The sequence below is a fragment of the Delphinapterus leucas genome, chromosome 4 (genome assembly GCF_059928025.1).
Source record: "Delphinapterus leucas isolate spDelLeu-1000000601 "Yukka" chromosome 4, BTC_Dleu_Yukka2, whole genome shotgun sequence".
In the NCBI taxonomy this organism is placed as follows: Eukaryota; Metazoa; Chordata; class Mammalia; order Artiodactyla; family Monodontidae; genus Delphinapterus; species Delphinapterus leucas.
In genome coordinates this window covers 124412913-124429626 of record NC_143132.1, presented here as the reverse complement: position 1 = coordinate 124429626, position 16714 = coordinate 124412913, and positions in this window count along the sequence as shown.

Here is a 16714-nt window from a genome sequence, read left to right as displayed (position 1 = left end):
ATAAGCTTTATATACTTATATATAAGTGAAATGAGTGGCTGCATAATTGGAGGAATTAGAATTATTTTGTTACTATAAGGTATATACTACTTGTGAGCAATATAGTGTTACTTGAAAGTGGACTTGAATTAGTTGTAAATGTATATTGCAAGCTCTAGGGAAACCATTAAGAAAAGTTTAAAAAAAGTATAACTGATATACTAATAAAGGAGAGAAAATAGAATCATATAAAGTACTCAATTAAAACCACAAAAGGCAAAAAAAAAACTGGAAGACAAAAACAGGAACAAAGAGCAAGGGCTGCAAATTGAAAGCTCTAATGAATATAGTAGATATTAATCCAACTATATGGATAATCACTTTGAATATTAGTGGTCTAAATGCACCAATTAAAAGACAGAGATTGTTAGAGTGAATCATAAAACATGACCCAACTATACGTTATCTATAAAAAACCCACTTTAAGTATGTAGACACGTATAGATAAAACGTAAGTGGATGGAAAAAAATATACCATGCTAACACTAATCATAAGAAAGCAAGAGTAGCTGTATTAATTTCAGACAGAGCTAACTTCAAAGTAAGAAAAATTATTTGGAAGAAGGGCATTGCATAATGAAAAAGGGCTCAGTTCTCCAAGAAGCCATAACAATTCTTAACATGTATGCTAATGACAACAGAGTATCAAAGAAGTGAGGTGAGAACAGATAGAACTACAAGAGTAAATAGGTAAACCCACTATCATAGTTGGAGATTTCAACACACCTCTCTCAAAAATGGACAGATCCAGCAAACAGAACTTCAGTAAGGACAGTTGAACTGAATAACAAGTGTCAAACTCAATATCAAGTGAATATAATTGACATCTATAGCCTATATCATCCAACAGCAGCAGAATACACATTTTTCATAGGCTCACATGGAACATTCATCAAGATAGACCACATTCTGCACCATAAAACACACCTTAATGAATTTAAAACAATAGAAATTATATATAATGTCTGTTCTCAGATCACAATGGAATTAAACTAGACATCAGTAACAGGAAGATAACGTTAAAATCCCCAAATATGTGGAAATTAAACAATATATTTCTAAATAACACACGAGTAAAAGAAGAAATCACAAGAGAAATTTTAAACTATTTTGAACTGAATGAAAATGAAAACACAACTTATCAATGTCTGTGAGATACAGCAAAAGCGGTGCTTCGAGGAAAAAGGGTTTTCTGGATCAGGGAAGCTGATAAAGGCTGATATCAGTCGAAGCTTTTGTTTCATTTCACCATAAACTCACAAAAAGACCTCCTAACTATCTGGATTTATCCCAGTTTATGTAATTTTCTATTACAGATAATAGAAAGGGCTTGTGCCATTATTGGTACAACACTGTAACCTTGAAATCAAAGGCTTTAGGCTTAGAGATCAGGCTTACAAAAATGCATACATGCATCTATTAAATCTTTGGCTTCTGCTTCAAGCCAACAAAGGAAAAATTACCTTCAACAGTCAATTGCCTTTTATCAAGTTGAAAATAGTGACATACATTTTTTTCTTATCTAGGAGGAGTCATAAGATGAATTTGAGAAAGGATGGTGAAAAAAATAGGAATCAAAGTAAGGAGTGTTTTTGTTGTTTGGTTGGTTCATTTGTTTTATTTTCAATAAGATATTTTGATAATAAGCACTGGTAACATTTCCATTAAAATGGCTTCCAATGATTTCCAGTCAAACAGCATTAATACCAAAAAAAGGGGTGGGAAGAAGTTGTTATATGACATATTTGAATGTGATTTTTATAATACTGTACACATTTTAGGGGAAAAGGGGTTAGCCTTTTTATATTTCTTTTTCTAGAGTTTTTAAGGCATTATATAAATTTGTTAGTCTTTTCAATAAACATTTTGTATATAATATGTCCATTCCAAAATCATCACAGAATATATTTAGAATCACAATAGATCTTACTAGTGTAATCAATCATACATTGTTGAATAGAACTGAACAACTAATTCAGTATCTAAGTCCATGAAAACTTCTGAATATCTGTAGAATAAATTGGTATAAATATAGCACCAGACTTCAGATTTTCAGTGAAAAATAAATTTTAGTTTTTGAGAGAATTACATTATTAAGCAAATAAGAACTTGTTTCCCCAGCCAGTATCAACTTCCTTGGGCATCCCACAGCATTCTGTCATTCCAGTGGCATTAGAGCTAGTCTATTATTGAAATTGCTTCTGTGAATTCATCTTTTATTTGTACATGTTTTATTTTAAGTTTCTTAAAGTTATATAATGAAAATATTTTAATGAGGAAATAGTAGCCTGTAGGATTAATGGAAAGAGCAATTTTGCTCCTAAGTATAAACAATAGTTTTTCATTCATTCATTCATTCATTAACTTAATCCGCACTCACCACTTTCTACTTTTTAGAGATTCATGGTTGACGTATTGGTACAAAAATTAAGGACCTTCCCTGATTTTAATTTGTGGATAGGTTGTCTCTATTAAGTGAGTAGTTGTTAAAAACATCTTTAAACTTGGAAAGAATAGGTTATGACTGCAGAATTCCAATCAGAGTTCAGAGTCCTCAGCACTAATGAAGAATTTTGTTAACCCTCCACAAGGTAGTGTATTTCACTCAGAGGAGATAGAGTTACAGGTGTGAAATTCCACTGGTGAGGCAAGATGCAAGTGGAGAGTGGAGAACCCCAAAACTGGCTAGGAAGCAAAATGATTAGAATTAAGGCTGGACACTCAAAAATTTGTCTCTCTTCTGTGTCATTATGTCCATGGTTACAGGGACACAGTTGAAGCTGTGTCTTTAGCAGACTATGAAATATTTTGTGTATATTTACATCTTTTCTCTCTGACTTTTGAATCTATGATATTACCTAACACATAATGTTGCTCAGTAAGTGTTCGTTGAATGGGTAAAATAAAATAAACTCTTTGTTAAATGAGAAATGCCATGAAAATTAAAAATATGAGTTTTAGGGCTTCCCTGGTGGCACAGTGGTTGAGAGTCCGCCTGCCGATGCAGGGGACACGGGTTCGTGCCCCAGTCCGGGAAGATCCCACGTGCCGCAGAGCGGCTGGGCCCGTGAGCCATGGCCGCTGAGCCTGCGCGTCCGGAGCCTGTGCTCCGCAACGGGAGAGGCCACAACAGTGAGAGGCCTGCGTACCGCAAAAAAATAAAATAAAATAAAATAAAATAAAAATATGAGTTTTAAAGACCAAGAAATTCACTAGTCTTAATAAAACCCAATATTCTCCAAAACATTTGGTAATGATTCTATACCAAAGGTAAACCTTTTAAAATATTCTCTAAGACCCATGACATTTTAAAAAAATCATAAAGGTTGATTATTTTAGTCTAGCACCAATTTTAGGTCACAAGTACTTAAAACAAATCAATTTATTTAAAAGTTCTGTTTTTTGTAATGACCCTTTATAATAAAACGTTCCCAATACCTTTGAAATTTTTCAAAATGCCCTGAAGTATAATTCCTCCATTGTAACTGACCTTGTATCAAAACTTTGTTTCAGATCAATATATTTAATATCTCTATTTCATCTTCTGCCCCGTTATTGAAATGAAAAAAATGATTTATGTTTGCAGCATATGGCAAATCACTTCAAGATCAAAATAATAATAAAGTAGTATATTTTAAAACAAATTAGTTTAAATGAAAACCTGTCACCATTAAGACTTGTACAAAATATTCATTACAGCTTTATTCAGAATAGCAAAAATTGAAAAACAACCAAAATGTCTATGAGTAATCAATAAAATGGATCCAACTACTAAGCAATAACAAGCAAAAAATTACCCACATACACAACATGCATGAACCCCATAGGCATTGTGCTAAATGAAATAAGCTGGTCACAAACAACTTCATACTATACGACTGCATCTTTTTAAGTTCTAAAAAAGGCAAAACAATAGTGATGGTAGATCTGTGGTTGCAAGGGGCTGGGGATGAGAAAAAGAGACTGACTACAAAGGAACACAAAGCAGATGGGATGAAACTGCTGGAACATGTAGAGGAGTGAAAAATCAAACCCGAATAAAGATGGTTGCTGCAGAGTTAACCATCATTTTCCAACAGAGTCTAAGCTCAGAATAAACTGATAGGAGATGCAGGAATGAGCAGTGTATCTACCAACTTTTAGGTCAAGGATAAACCAAAGCAGGATAGAGAGAGGGCACTTATGTCTCTACATGCCATTCAGTAGTAACTTACAAAGATCCAGAATAAATTCTAGAAAAGGCAACAAGGAAAGAAAATGTGCAAAAAACATTATATTACTTCCAAGCATGATTTACCCCAGCTAAACCACTGAATAACAGAGCTCAGTGGTTTTCAAACTGTGTTCTAGGGGTTATTTTTGCAATAATATAAACTCTTAGTAATGTCGTTGTCTTTTTCATTCTCATTCTCTCCCGATGTATAGTGGAAAACTTCTCAGAGACTATGGGATATGCTGACATCACTCTGAAGATTAATGAAATGTGTGTTTCTATATTCTTGGGTTTTAAATGGTTTTTGGTTTTAACTATTAATGTGGTAGACGTTAGAAGAGATAACTCACATAAATAAAAGTACAGAAATAAGTCCTAAGACCAAAAAGTTGGAGAACTGCTAGTGTAGTTAAATAAATAATGGGCCACCTACCAAGATTGGAGCTAGAACCACCCCTTCCCTCCAGCATAAAAACCAGCACTTGCTTCCAAGTCCAAGCTGTGAGAATTACGTTCTAACCACAGCAAAATATTTCATGGGGAGCTCATATGGCTGAAAAGCCGAACATAGTTAAGTTTCACTGCAGACCTCTGTAGGGGACACAGATGAAAAAGAAAAAATCGAAACATTCCTCCATTCAGTAATGTAACATTACCCTACAGCATTTCAAAATAGGAGCATCCTTATTTTAGTCTGCTCATGACAGACCACGTATGCTCAGAGGAAGCTAATTCAGAAGAATAAACAGACTAGCACAACTACAAGAAAAATATACTACATCTCAGAGCGCTGTTCTTGTGGAAGGAAAATCAAAAGGGAGTAGGTATTGCCAAGAGAGCTCTCTAAAATGAGGTTGAGAGGCCATTGAGCACGTGTGACTTATGCACATCTCAGCCTGGATGGAATCTGACCTTTTGCCCACTTATTGTCCTAATGAAGGCATCCAGAACATCTGCCAGAAACTCAAGATACTTTTGGGACCCTTACCCTAAAACAACTCAAGACAGACATCCCTTAAAGACAAATATTTCCCTTCTGGTGTCAGAGTACAGCCTCATGGCTTTTGTCTTTATAAGCCCTGGACCACTTCTCTTCCCCAGAATCCTCTTTTGATTTAACTCAAATCTGAGTCTCCTGAAGTGCAATTAATAAGACCCCCAATAAACTCTCCTCTTATTTGCAAACTTCTGTGTATTTTTTTTGGTTGACACTCTCAAATATAAAAGCACAACAAAATACAAACAAATATTTGAGAAATATAAAAAATATTAAAGAAAAATTTACTATGAACAATGAGGACAACTGGTCGAGCCAAAAGCTGTATCTATGAGTCTCAGGACAAAAACATAACACTATGAAATAAATATTATAGCAAGAACCAAGAGCATGTTATATTCAGAAAAAACTAAAAACTAACTTCTCTAGAAGGAGAGCAATCAGAAAATAAGAAATATGTTAAAACACAATTTCTATTATATTTCAATAGAATGTCTAGAAAAGATAATGCATTTGTAAGTGACCTTCAATTTAAAATGTAAAATTCTCCTGAAGGTTCAACAATAAGTAAAAGAAATATAAAATGTAATAGAAAAGTTTAGAGATATAGAGCCCAAAGCCATATGTTCAAGCATCCCTATTAAAAGAGAATCAACAAGAGAAAACAGAATTTAGGGCTATAACTAATAGCTGAAAATATACCTGACTTATCTTTACATTTAGATAGTCTACTAATGTCTGGCAGAAAATTATTTTAAATATACATATATGTAGATATATACTCATAATGTTTCACAAAAAATAATTTAAAATGCTGAAATTTTTAATAATTATAATAATAACTTTACCTCCACAGTAGCAAGAATAAGACTGGCACAAGATATGTCATGAATAATATTTGATGCAAAGTGTGACTGACAAGCAGCAAGTCCTTTGTCTCTTCAAAGTTTTGATTATCATTGATCCTAGAATTATACACGACAAAAACAGTAAAATGTGAGGGCAAAATGAAAATATTTTCACATATGTAACAACCCCAAAACCTTATCTTCCTGATAGTCTTTCTAAAAAACAGTAATTTTTTTCATCAATGAAATGAGTTTTTAAGATCTTCATTTTCCTAATCAATAAATTCTGGATGGTTTCCAATGGGCCATTTCTGCTTGACATTTGCTAACAAAACTAACAAAAATATCAGTTACGAAAACAAAAATGACTTGATGAAGCGCACTAGAAAATGTAAAGGAGGAAGATGTGCTCTACATCTAACCCGGGAGTGCGATGGATAAATGTGCCATTAGGCAGGAGCAGCTGGCCCAACAGTCTATGGGCCCAAATTATGTTAGGAGAACATATGAGAACTACTAGTGAAGTGATGAGAAGTCACTCATGACCCTGTACAATTTTACTGCATAACTGATGAAATCTATTCCTAAAATCATATATACAATCATTTATCTTCCAGGGCATATATATGAAGGAAGCAAACCTAGGTATATGCATACAGCATATATATGTGATATGCTACCACCCATCCACAATGGTTGACAAAAGCATTATCATTATCTCACATGGTAAATTGTCCATCAAGGGTCAGCTGGGGCTCTACTTTGCTTTGTCTTCACCTGACAGCCCAGACTATACACGTTCCATTTTTGGGTTTCCACATTTGTTGAGGTGGGAAGGAGTGCACGTGGTAAACTGTTCTCAAGCTCCAGATTTTCAGCTGGAAGTATGGAAATTGCATGTTTTCACGGACCTTTTTTTTTTCATCAAAGCACAGCTAGCTTTAAGAGCAGTGAATTGCAATTCTCTGTCTAGAGGAGAAATGACCACAAATTTTTGCTGAATAGCATTTATGACTAACATATTTTAAAGAATTAATACCTTTTGTTTAATTTTATCATAATATCATCTTTGACACAAAAGGATTAAACTTATTTCTGTAAAAGAGGGGTATTAATACTTTTAGCACATGCAGATTTAAGTCTGGGTTCTTATCCTATGGCCAAAGACCCATTATGTAATTAGGAGAAAATCATCCTGTCTCTAAGATCTTCCATTTTCCCAGGCATAAAGTCAATCTCAAAGATCTTCAACTTTCTTATCAATAAAATCCTAGAAGGTTTTAAAGGGGCCTTCCCTTCTTGCTTGACATTTGCTTCTACTTTACAGACAAGACATAAGAAATTTAGTACACAGAAAGGTTAGGTGACAAAGAATTTCACAGTACATGTTCATGATCAATTTGAAATTGATTACACTATTTATATACCTCAGATTACATATATTTTATTTCAAATACACACAGCAAATCCCCCAAAACAAAAGCAAAGGAGTAGTAATAATAATCTCAACTGCAAAAACAGAGTCTGTCTTAAAAAGGCCAAGTGATCTATTTTCTTCTTCAAATCTCCATTTGCCTATCACATACTGGGCTCTTAGAGGCAAATGATGGTTATAGAATGAAAAAATTAGATAAATTTAGAAGTGCTCTGAAAAATATGTCATGTCATAGTCAAGACAGTATCTAAGATGTATTGCATGAAATAGTTATCAGCAAAATGCTCTTCAATCTCTGCAGGATTCTCTACACTTGAAAGAACAGATGCTCATTGTATTTGATGAACTGCAGAACCACTGCCTGCATTGAAAATGAAACAATCAGGAGTGAAGTGACGTTGAGGTGCAGCAAAATCAGCCACTTTGCAACAAGTTTATATTCAGCCACTTTTACCTTCCTTGAGTAGTTTGTGAGATTCTGGTAACAAAATATCAAGAAAATATTTATTCCTTTTTCTTGATTTTAAATTATGGATTTGCTTAATTCAATTTTCCTCTCAATATGGGAAACAGCAAATTAAATACATGCAACCAAGATTTTTATTTTCAGTGATACAAGTAATACAAAAATTACTGCATTCTCCTTATAAAAATGCAAGACTTGTAATGATAAAGAAGTTAAAAATAAAATTATCTTTCATTTTCATATTAAAATTGTCTTTCAACATTCATTTCATGTTTCTCTCCCAGAATCAGTTACTGGTTTCAGTTTTGTGTAAATGTTTACAAGTAATGTTATATGTTTATATGCCTCTCCACGTATAAAGTTTATGTAGATATATATTGTAAGTGTAAATATGTTTGTATTTGTGTGTGTTTGTGTATGTATATTGTATTCAAGATATAAATTACTGAGTTGTAATGTGTTTATTTCTGTGTGCATCGTGTTATTTCTCAAATATAAAGATCTCCTTCAATCTTTTTAAAGTTCAGTAGTAAGCTGATATTAAGCGAGTATGTTAGGATATGATCAGACTGGTTCCTAAAATGTGGAAATAATTCTATACTTATATAGTAATTAGCATTTACCCCAGGACTTCCTAGTTCCCCAAGCCACCTTGCCTCTCCCAAGGAGCCCCATGCCCCAGCAATCAGCTTGACACTTGGCTAAGCAGAAGTCCTTCAAACCTTGCTCCAGTGCCCAGGGCAGCCAGCAATTATTCTGAATGGCCAAAGAAGTTAATTATTATCAGTATCGCCCCAGGATATATCAAAATATAATTTGTCCTTTTTTTTTTTTTTGCGGTTTGCGGGCCTCTCACTGCTGTGGCCTCTCCCGTTGCGGAGCACAGGCTCCGGACGCGCAGGCTCAGCGGCCATGACTCACAGGCCCAGCTGCTCCGCGGCATGTGGGATCTTCCCGGACCGGGGCACGAACCCGTGTCCCCTGCATCAGCAAGCGGACTCTCAACCACTGCGCCACCAGGGAAGGCCCCTGTCATTTTGCCATCGGTCATTCTTTCTCCTACCTTCTTATATTACTTGTCTTCATAACATTTTTCATCTTCTAATAAATGATCAAAAATAATCATAATTACATTAACTTGATAAGGGTGGGGGGTTTTCCTGTGTTTTTACTGCTGCATCCTAATTGCCAGGCATATGGCAGCCTCAAGGAATGTTTATTGAATTAACATCCTCCTGCTCCTACCCACACTGAAAATCTCTATAATTTTTGCTAATAAAATAAAAATATCACATTGTTTTGTCAATTAGCATTTCCTGCTTATAACTGAGATTGGACATAATATTTTCAAAAGATTACTGCTTACATAAATATATATATTCTATAAATTGCCAGATTATATACCAGTTTATTGTTCACTGATTTGTTTTCTCTTATATTGGTCTCTATTAAATTTGTTGAAGTCCTTGTACTTCTCCTGAAGGCAACTTGCTATCTGACACATTTCAATATATAGTTTTCACTTATTCCTTTCCTTCATTTATGTTGTTTAATTTGCAGATTTAGCTTGGTTTCCTTTATTTCTAGGGTAGAATTTTCTTTTTAATTCCTGTAACTTAAAATTTCTGCTTTTTGTTCTTGTTACCAGCTTTATTTCACTGCAGTAAGAACAAAAGACTTGCATGACTTCTTTTATTTTGAAAAATGTATTTTTTAAATTTTCAGTAAAAGTTAGTCACATTAGACAGGCCAAGTGGGTTTGTACTCGTATTATATAACCCCAGGGCCTCAGTGACTTGGCATGTAAACATTTCTTCTTACCCTTTTTGGGTAGCTGTGGAGGCTCAGTTCTACACACTCATTCAGGGCAAATGGGATCTTGAACTTCTGTCCTCCAGGGCTATGACATAAAACATTTATATTGTTTAAGCCACCCAGTCTATGGTATTTTGTTAATGTCAGTGAGTTGACTAAGACAGGGCATTTCATTTGCCCTCATCCTCGGTGGCTATTGAAGAATATGCCCAGCTTTCACAGTTCTCTTCATACTCACTGCAGATTGGGGTCCCAAGGGCTGTTTGCTTTCAAAGAGTCACGGGAATTTTCAAGTCTAGACTCATGGTTTGTTTAGCAGCACTTCAGTCTCTATTCACATCCACTCAAATCTAATCAATTCCATGTGCCAGCTATTTTTAGAAAAGTTTTCAGATCTGCTATCTTTCTTTACTTTTTGCCAAATGTCTGTCTCTCAAATTAAGCTTTCATACTCCTCTGGCAAAAGCTATACCCCTACTCTGATTCGTGTCCTGAATCATTTTATGCACTGACAGATATTACTAGTTTTCATACCATTACACTGCTATATTTTCCTGAATTACCTTAATCAGGTGAGAAATTTTAATAATAAGAAAGCAAGCTACACTCTTAGTCTGACTTTTTCTTCCAGGCTGAATTTCAGAGGCCTTTGTTGCTCCCATATTTTCATGATTTTATCTCCTGCTGTAAAGATTAAAAAGCATTTTACTGCTCCATTATTTGTATACCCTGAATTTTTCAGATTTCTTCACTACTTTTTATTTTGGCTTGAAAACAATCTATTTTCTGAGTTCATCATTTTCATGTAATACCTGGTCATATCCAGTCAGTAGTGATCAATACACAGTATTATAATTCAATTGTAGAATATCTTCTCCACGATCTAAAAAAGTTCTGTAGGCAAATGATCTAGCTTCTGAGCTATAGCTGATGAGTTTTACCAAACGTTTTGCCACTTCATGGCATAGAAGGCTGTCCTTCCATTCTCAGGAATCAATTTCTTAATTGCCCATCACCTGGTCCTTAAAATAATGCCAGCTATTTTAGGCTTCTGATAGGACAACCTCACTTCCAATAACTATACCATTATTTATATTAGGATAGGATTGGATAGCATAGGATGGATATGCTATAGTAACACCAAAATTCCAAAGGCTTAAAACAACATATCTATTTCTAATTCTTATGGCATGTATGATGTGAGCTGGCAGAGGTTTCTGCTCCCTTAGGAGGTGGGATCTTTGAATTTGGACTTGGCCTGGCATTGGTTTTACCAATGGGATGGTGGGAAATGCGATGCAAGCAGAGACTTGAAACCACCAACATGAACCATGTGAACCATAATAGTGCTCTAGAAGATGAGGGGACACGCGGAAGAGAAGGGAGTGCCCTGTGTCACAATTTACTAACTTCCAGAGATAAGAAGGTCATTTCAGGTCATCTCACCTACTGGCCATCTGTCAATAGGCACATGATAGAGCCCATCAGAAATCATTTGAACTCCCTCAGACCAGGAGAACTACCTAGACACTAAAAAAATCATGAGCTAAATGAAATAATTAGCTTTTAAGGCAATATGTTTATGAAACCAAATAGATTTTCAATATTTAAGTTTCAGATTTTTTTGTTGTTGTTGTTACACAGCAAAATCTAACTGATACATGAACTATTATCTAGAAATGGGGTGCTGCTGTAACAAAAACCTAAAACATGTTGTATTAATTTTGTGTCTGGAATAAGTGAAATCTGGAGAAGCATCAAGGAAATTGTTTGTGGAACATGGAAAAGTGGCAACAAAACTGCTATATCAGGCTGGAAAAACGGCAACCTGTATTATACCGTGTTGGAAAAACTGTTAAAACTGCTGCCTATGGCAACTTGGAATATAGAAATGTACCCGTGGAGCTTAAGAATCTGGCTAAAGAAATTGCTAGAATTTAATATAGAAAATTCACAAATATTTATATCTTTGAATAAACAATATTAGCAGCTTTCTCAGTGAGTCCCCCCTTATGTATATTCTGGTATGTTTCAATAAGAAAAATAGATGGGTGTAATCATGTGCTATAGAAGAATACTGGAAACAAATAAATATTACCTTATGTCAACTTCACAATGCATGCTGAACATATTGAACTGAAGTGTTACAAAACAAACTTGAATTTAACATGGGGTGAATCATTTTGAAAGGAAATTTAGGTGTGATTCCAGTGCTTAAAGTTAAAATTCTAATCACATAAATAATCATAATGCTATACTGTAAAGAAAGATTAAAAACAGAAGTTTATAATTAGGATTTGAAAAGTGTGTATAATATAATAGAAAATGCCCCATATATTATCTAGGGGAAAAAAAATAGCAACTGCACCAGTCAAAACAAAATTAGCTTGAAGAAAATGCATTTATTCCATTTTCTTACTAAAGATAATTATGTATCTTTAATTTTGTATTTTCACTTTCTTTTCAGTCTAATCATAGACTTTAGACTTTTTGCAAATGTCATTTTATAGACTCATCTTGTTTTGAAAATCTTAGTAAAGAATACATTAGTGTCAGACAAATGTATCCAAAAAGAAACCCAGTAAGCAGAATGGGAAATCCTGTTTTTAATTTGATTTATTTCTGCTGAAAGCCATCACTAAACTTTTTCTAAACATCAAGGAAATACATGATGAAACAGTATCTATAATTCTTTAAATATATTTATTACTATATTCTGAGCACAGTGAAAGTAAAAATAACTAGGATTTGGACAAAAAATTCAAATTCATATATTAATATGTATATATTTACTCTCAAAGTTGGTGTGCCCAAGGGCTCAGTCCCTGATCATTTTCTCTGTCTATACTCACTCACTTAGTGATCTCATCACATTCCTGACTTTAAATATCATTATAATCTGATGATACAGAATATGTATTTATGTCAGAGAAGTTTCTCTCAAACTTTAAACCTGAGCCCAAATTTTACTTGTTATTTCCACTCAAATCCCTAACAAATATCAAAACTCAATTTGTCCAGAGCTGCCCTCCTGATCTTCCCACATCCCAAACTGCTACAAGCACAGCCTTTCACATAACATTTGATGGGAAACTCATTCTTTCATTTGCTGAGACCAAAAAATTTAGGGACAGTTTGATTTTCTTTTTCTCACACCCCACATCCAGTTCATCAGGAAAACCTGTTGGCTGTACCTTCAAAAATATATCTAGAATCTGACCATCTCTCTCCATCACCATGTTCCTGATCTGATTCCCCATCATCTCTGCCTGGACCACTGCCATACCTTCCTAACTCTGTTTCTGTCCTTCCTCAGCTATATTCTTAAACATGTATATCAAGTCTTGACTCTCCTCTGTTCAAAACCCCACAGGAGGTCCTCATATTACCAAGAATAAAACCAAAACCAAAACTTTCCTCATTTCTCATTCTGCTCAATTCACAGGGGTCTCTTTGATACTTCTTGGTAGAGCCAGGTACATCCTTATCTTAGGACATTTGCACTGGCTAGAATGCTCTTCTCTCAGATATTCACTTCGCCAATTTCCACACCTTTTCAAGTTTGCTCAAATGTCACTATCACATTGAGGCCAACCTTGTCCAAATTGCAACATGATCACTGCTTCCTTTCCACCCACTCTTGATTTTCCTTATGCTCCTGGGTATATATACACACTGTGTGTGTGTGTGCGTGCGCATTTTACTTGTTCAATAGCATTTATATAGTGCCTGGTACATTACCTGTGTTCAAAATATATTTGTTGAGCACATGTAAAAATGAATGGTAGTGAATGAACATTTATGACTAAAGAATTCTAAAATTAGCTAGGATGCAAATAGAGTAAAACACAATTGGTAAACACTGCAATGTAATTTCAGAGGATTAAGTCATTTCAATATCATCTTCCTTAGTAGTACTTAAATTATTAGAAATACATTTAGCTTCCCTCTTTTCTCAGGCAAATCTCATTTCATTTATACTTTTTTTAAAAAAATATTAATTCTGGCTGCGTTGGGTCTTCGTTGCTCGGTGCAGGCTTTCTTTAGCTGCAGTGAGCGGGGGCTACTCTTCATTGCGGTACGGGCTTCTCATTGTGGTGGCTTCTTTTGTTGCGGAGTGTGGGCTCTAGGCGCGCAGGCTTCAGTAGTTGTGGTGCGCGGGCTCAGTAGTTGTGGCTTGCGAGCTCTAGAGCGCAGGCTCAGTAGCTGTGGCGCACCAGCTTAGTTGCTCCGCGGCATGTGGGATCTTCCTGGACCAGGGATCGAACCCATGTCCCCTGAATTGGCAGGCGGATTCTCAACCATAGCGCCACCAGGGAAGTCCCTCACTTATACTTTAAATGTAAATTTAATTTCCCTTCTCTTCTGAATATATTCACAAATAAAGACAATTTAATTTAAAAATATGCGTGACCATAAAATAAACCCTGTTAATGGGATTGTTTTAGAACATTTACATTTAATTTAAATGTAGATAAGTATAAACTGCCATCTTGCTGTTTGGTTTATATTTATGCCATGTGTTCTTTGTTCTTCTTTTCCTCAACAGTTATAGTTTTATATTTATACAAATATATAATTTTGAGATCTAATACAATAGGTAAATCTATTTTATAATTGCATACAAGACTAACACAAATGGAACTGTAATGCTGAATCCTATTCAGATTAGGAAGATGTATTGACAAAATGACAACAGCAATTTCATCTAGTATTCAAACCAGTTTTGATTTTGTGTTCACAGTTAGGATTTGCTTTGCCCTGTTAAGTTCACAAAAGTTTTGTACATTTAGAAGTTGTAAAATTAAATTTTTGTATCTAATATGCTATTTGACAATATTGTGATTCTTCTTTTAGAAAATAAGAAAAAGACCAAATTATGATGTTGTGCACAAGATATGATAACTAAAGATGTCATGTCTCCCCTGCTCACTTAGCATGAGAATTTGGGGGTGAAGATAAAGTGTAATATTCTTTGTAGACAATGGTCATTGGAGACATATTGGGTCTAAAGTGTCACATGGAACTAGGGAGCATGGTAGTAATAAAGACCAAATTTAAACATAGAGATGTATTCAGATTTCATCAACATGATTCTGTGTTTATTATATCTTTTCTTAGTGTATTGCTTTGAGGCAGCAATAGAAGGTGGAATTTAAATTTTTAAAAAATATATAAAAACTTTACAAGCTTTTAAAATTAAACATAACTCTCACAAATTTTATCTCCTCCCTTTTCCTGAATATACTGAGGTATATTTTGAGTAAAAGAAGACAAAAATAAGATTATGATGGATAATAATTAAAATATCACATTTTAAGGAGATACTTGCTTTCAGGTTTGCTTTTTTTTTTGAAATTTACTAAAATTTCATCATTCTGATAGCTACAGATATTTTTTACAGTAATTTCTAGGTAGTACAGTTTAATAATAAGAGACTATCATTGAAATATTGCATTTTATTCATCAGTTGGCAGTAAGGCCCAGGCTATGATCAATATTGTTCTTGAAATAAATGTGTAGGAAAAAGCATGAATAGATGGGCAGATAAATACGTCAATAAATAAATTGATAGATCCTTGCAATTTAATCACAGAGAAAATTATATACAATATGTAGATGCATTGCTTATAAGTTAGTAGGGAAAAGCACAGTTGTACTGTCCTGGCTGGATCCTTTATGGCAGTATTTGGAGAGAGATGGGATGTCCCATTGAGTTAGCTCTTCTTCTCAAGCTTAATTAATTGATTCTAGAAGAGCTGATTTACCTGTTACAAATGAGCATAAAGCATGAAGGATATTGTTGGGGAACAGGTATGAGGAGGAGAGTGAAAACCTGACTCTCTGCACATCAAAGCAAATCCTTTGCAAAAATATTTAGCCTATCTTCCTTTACTAAAAGCCTTTTTCTTTTTACTTCACCAAGGCTAAAAATGCCCTCTGCATCCCCGTGGGAACACTGCTTTGACCACCCTACAATCAATGTAAATGACCCAACTGCTCACAGGTATATTAGAGGCAGTATCATGTAGGTCACTGAAGTGGATAATTTCCTTTGAAAACAAAAAACAATTCATAGTGAAAGGAGCTGACCACCTCCAGGTGTTATTTACTAAGCTGAACTTTCAAATATACAGAAGTATCCTTTTCCCTTTAGAGTGCTGTCCCCAATGTCCAATCACATGACAACTTCTCATAAGGACCCCATTCACATAGTCATTATTGTTCTGATGAAGACCTTCTAAGTAACAAATAAAATAAATTTGCTTCTGGGTACACACAGGCATGAAAATTAATGGAGAAAGAAGGTCCTTTTTCTGTGTGGATCACCTATAGTTACACCTTGCTAAACAAGGACAGAGAGAAAACAGATGGCTTGAGAAAATTACAGAAGACTTGGGATTCCATGTGGGTATTTATCACCAAAATTTCTATTAAGGGAAAATAATTACAGTTAATTACTCATTGCCTTGATTTTCTTTGTATGAGTTTTGTTACTGAACCCAGGTTTGGCTGCTTACTGCTTATAAGCCTATAATTCAAGAGGCAAGTGTCAGTAGAAAGGAAAGATGCTTTAATCAGAAAAGCTGGCAATCTGCGGAGACAGTGGACTCATGTCCAGAGACCAACTCTGAAGATTCTGCTTGGTCATGAGAGTTTTTAAAGGGAGAAATGGAAGGGGAAGAATCTCAGTGAATCATGGAGGCAAGAGGGTATGAGAGCTAAGCATTTTAACTACTTAATTCTTCATTCTCACTTCTTTTTATCTAGGAAAAGAATCAACAGGTTAGACAAGGTATGGTGTGCATTCAGGAGAGAGCATAAGTCAGGAGTTAGTTTTAATTACTTAGTGATCTCATTCCTATAATTAGATTTTTAAGGTTAGAGGGGAACAGAAATG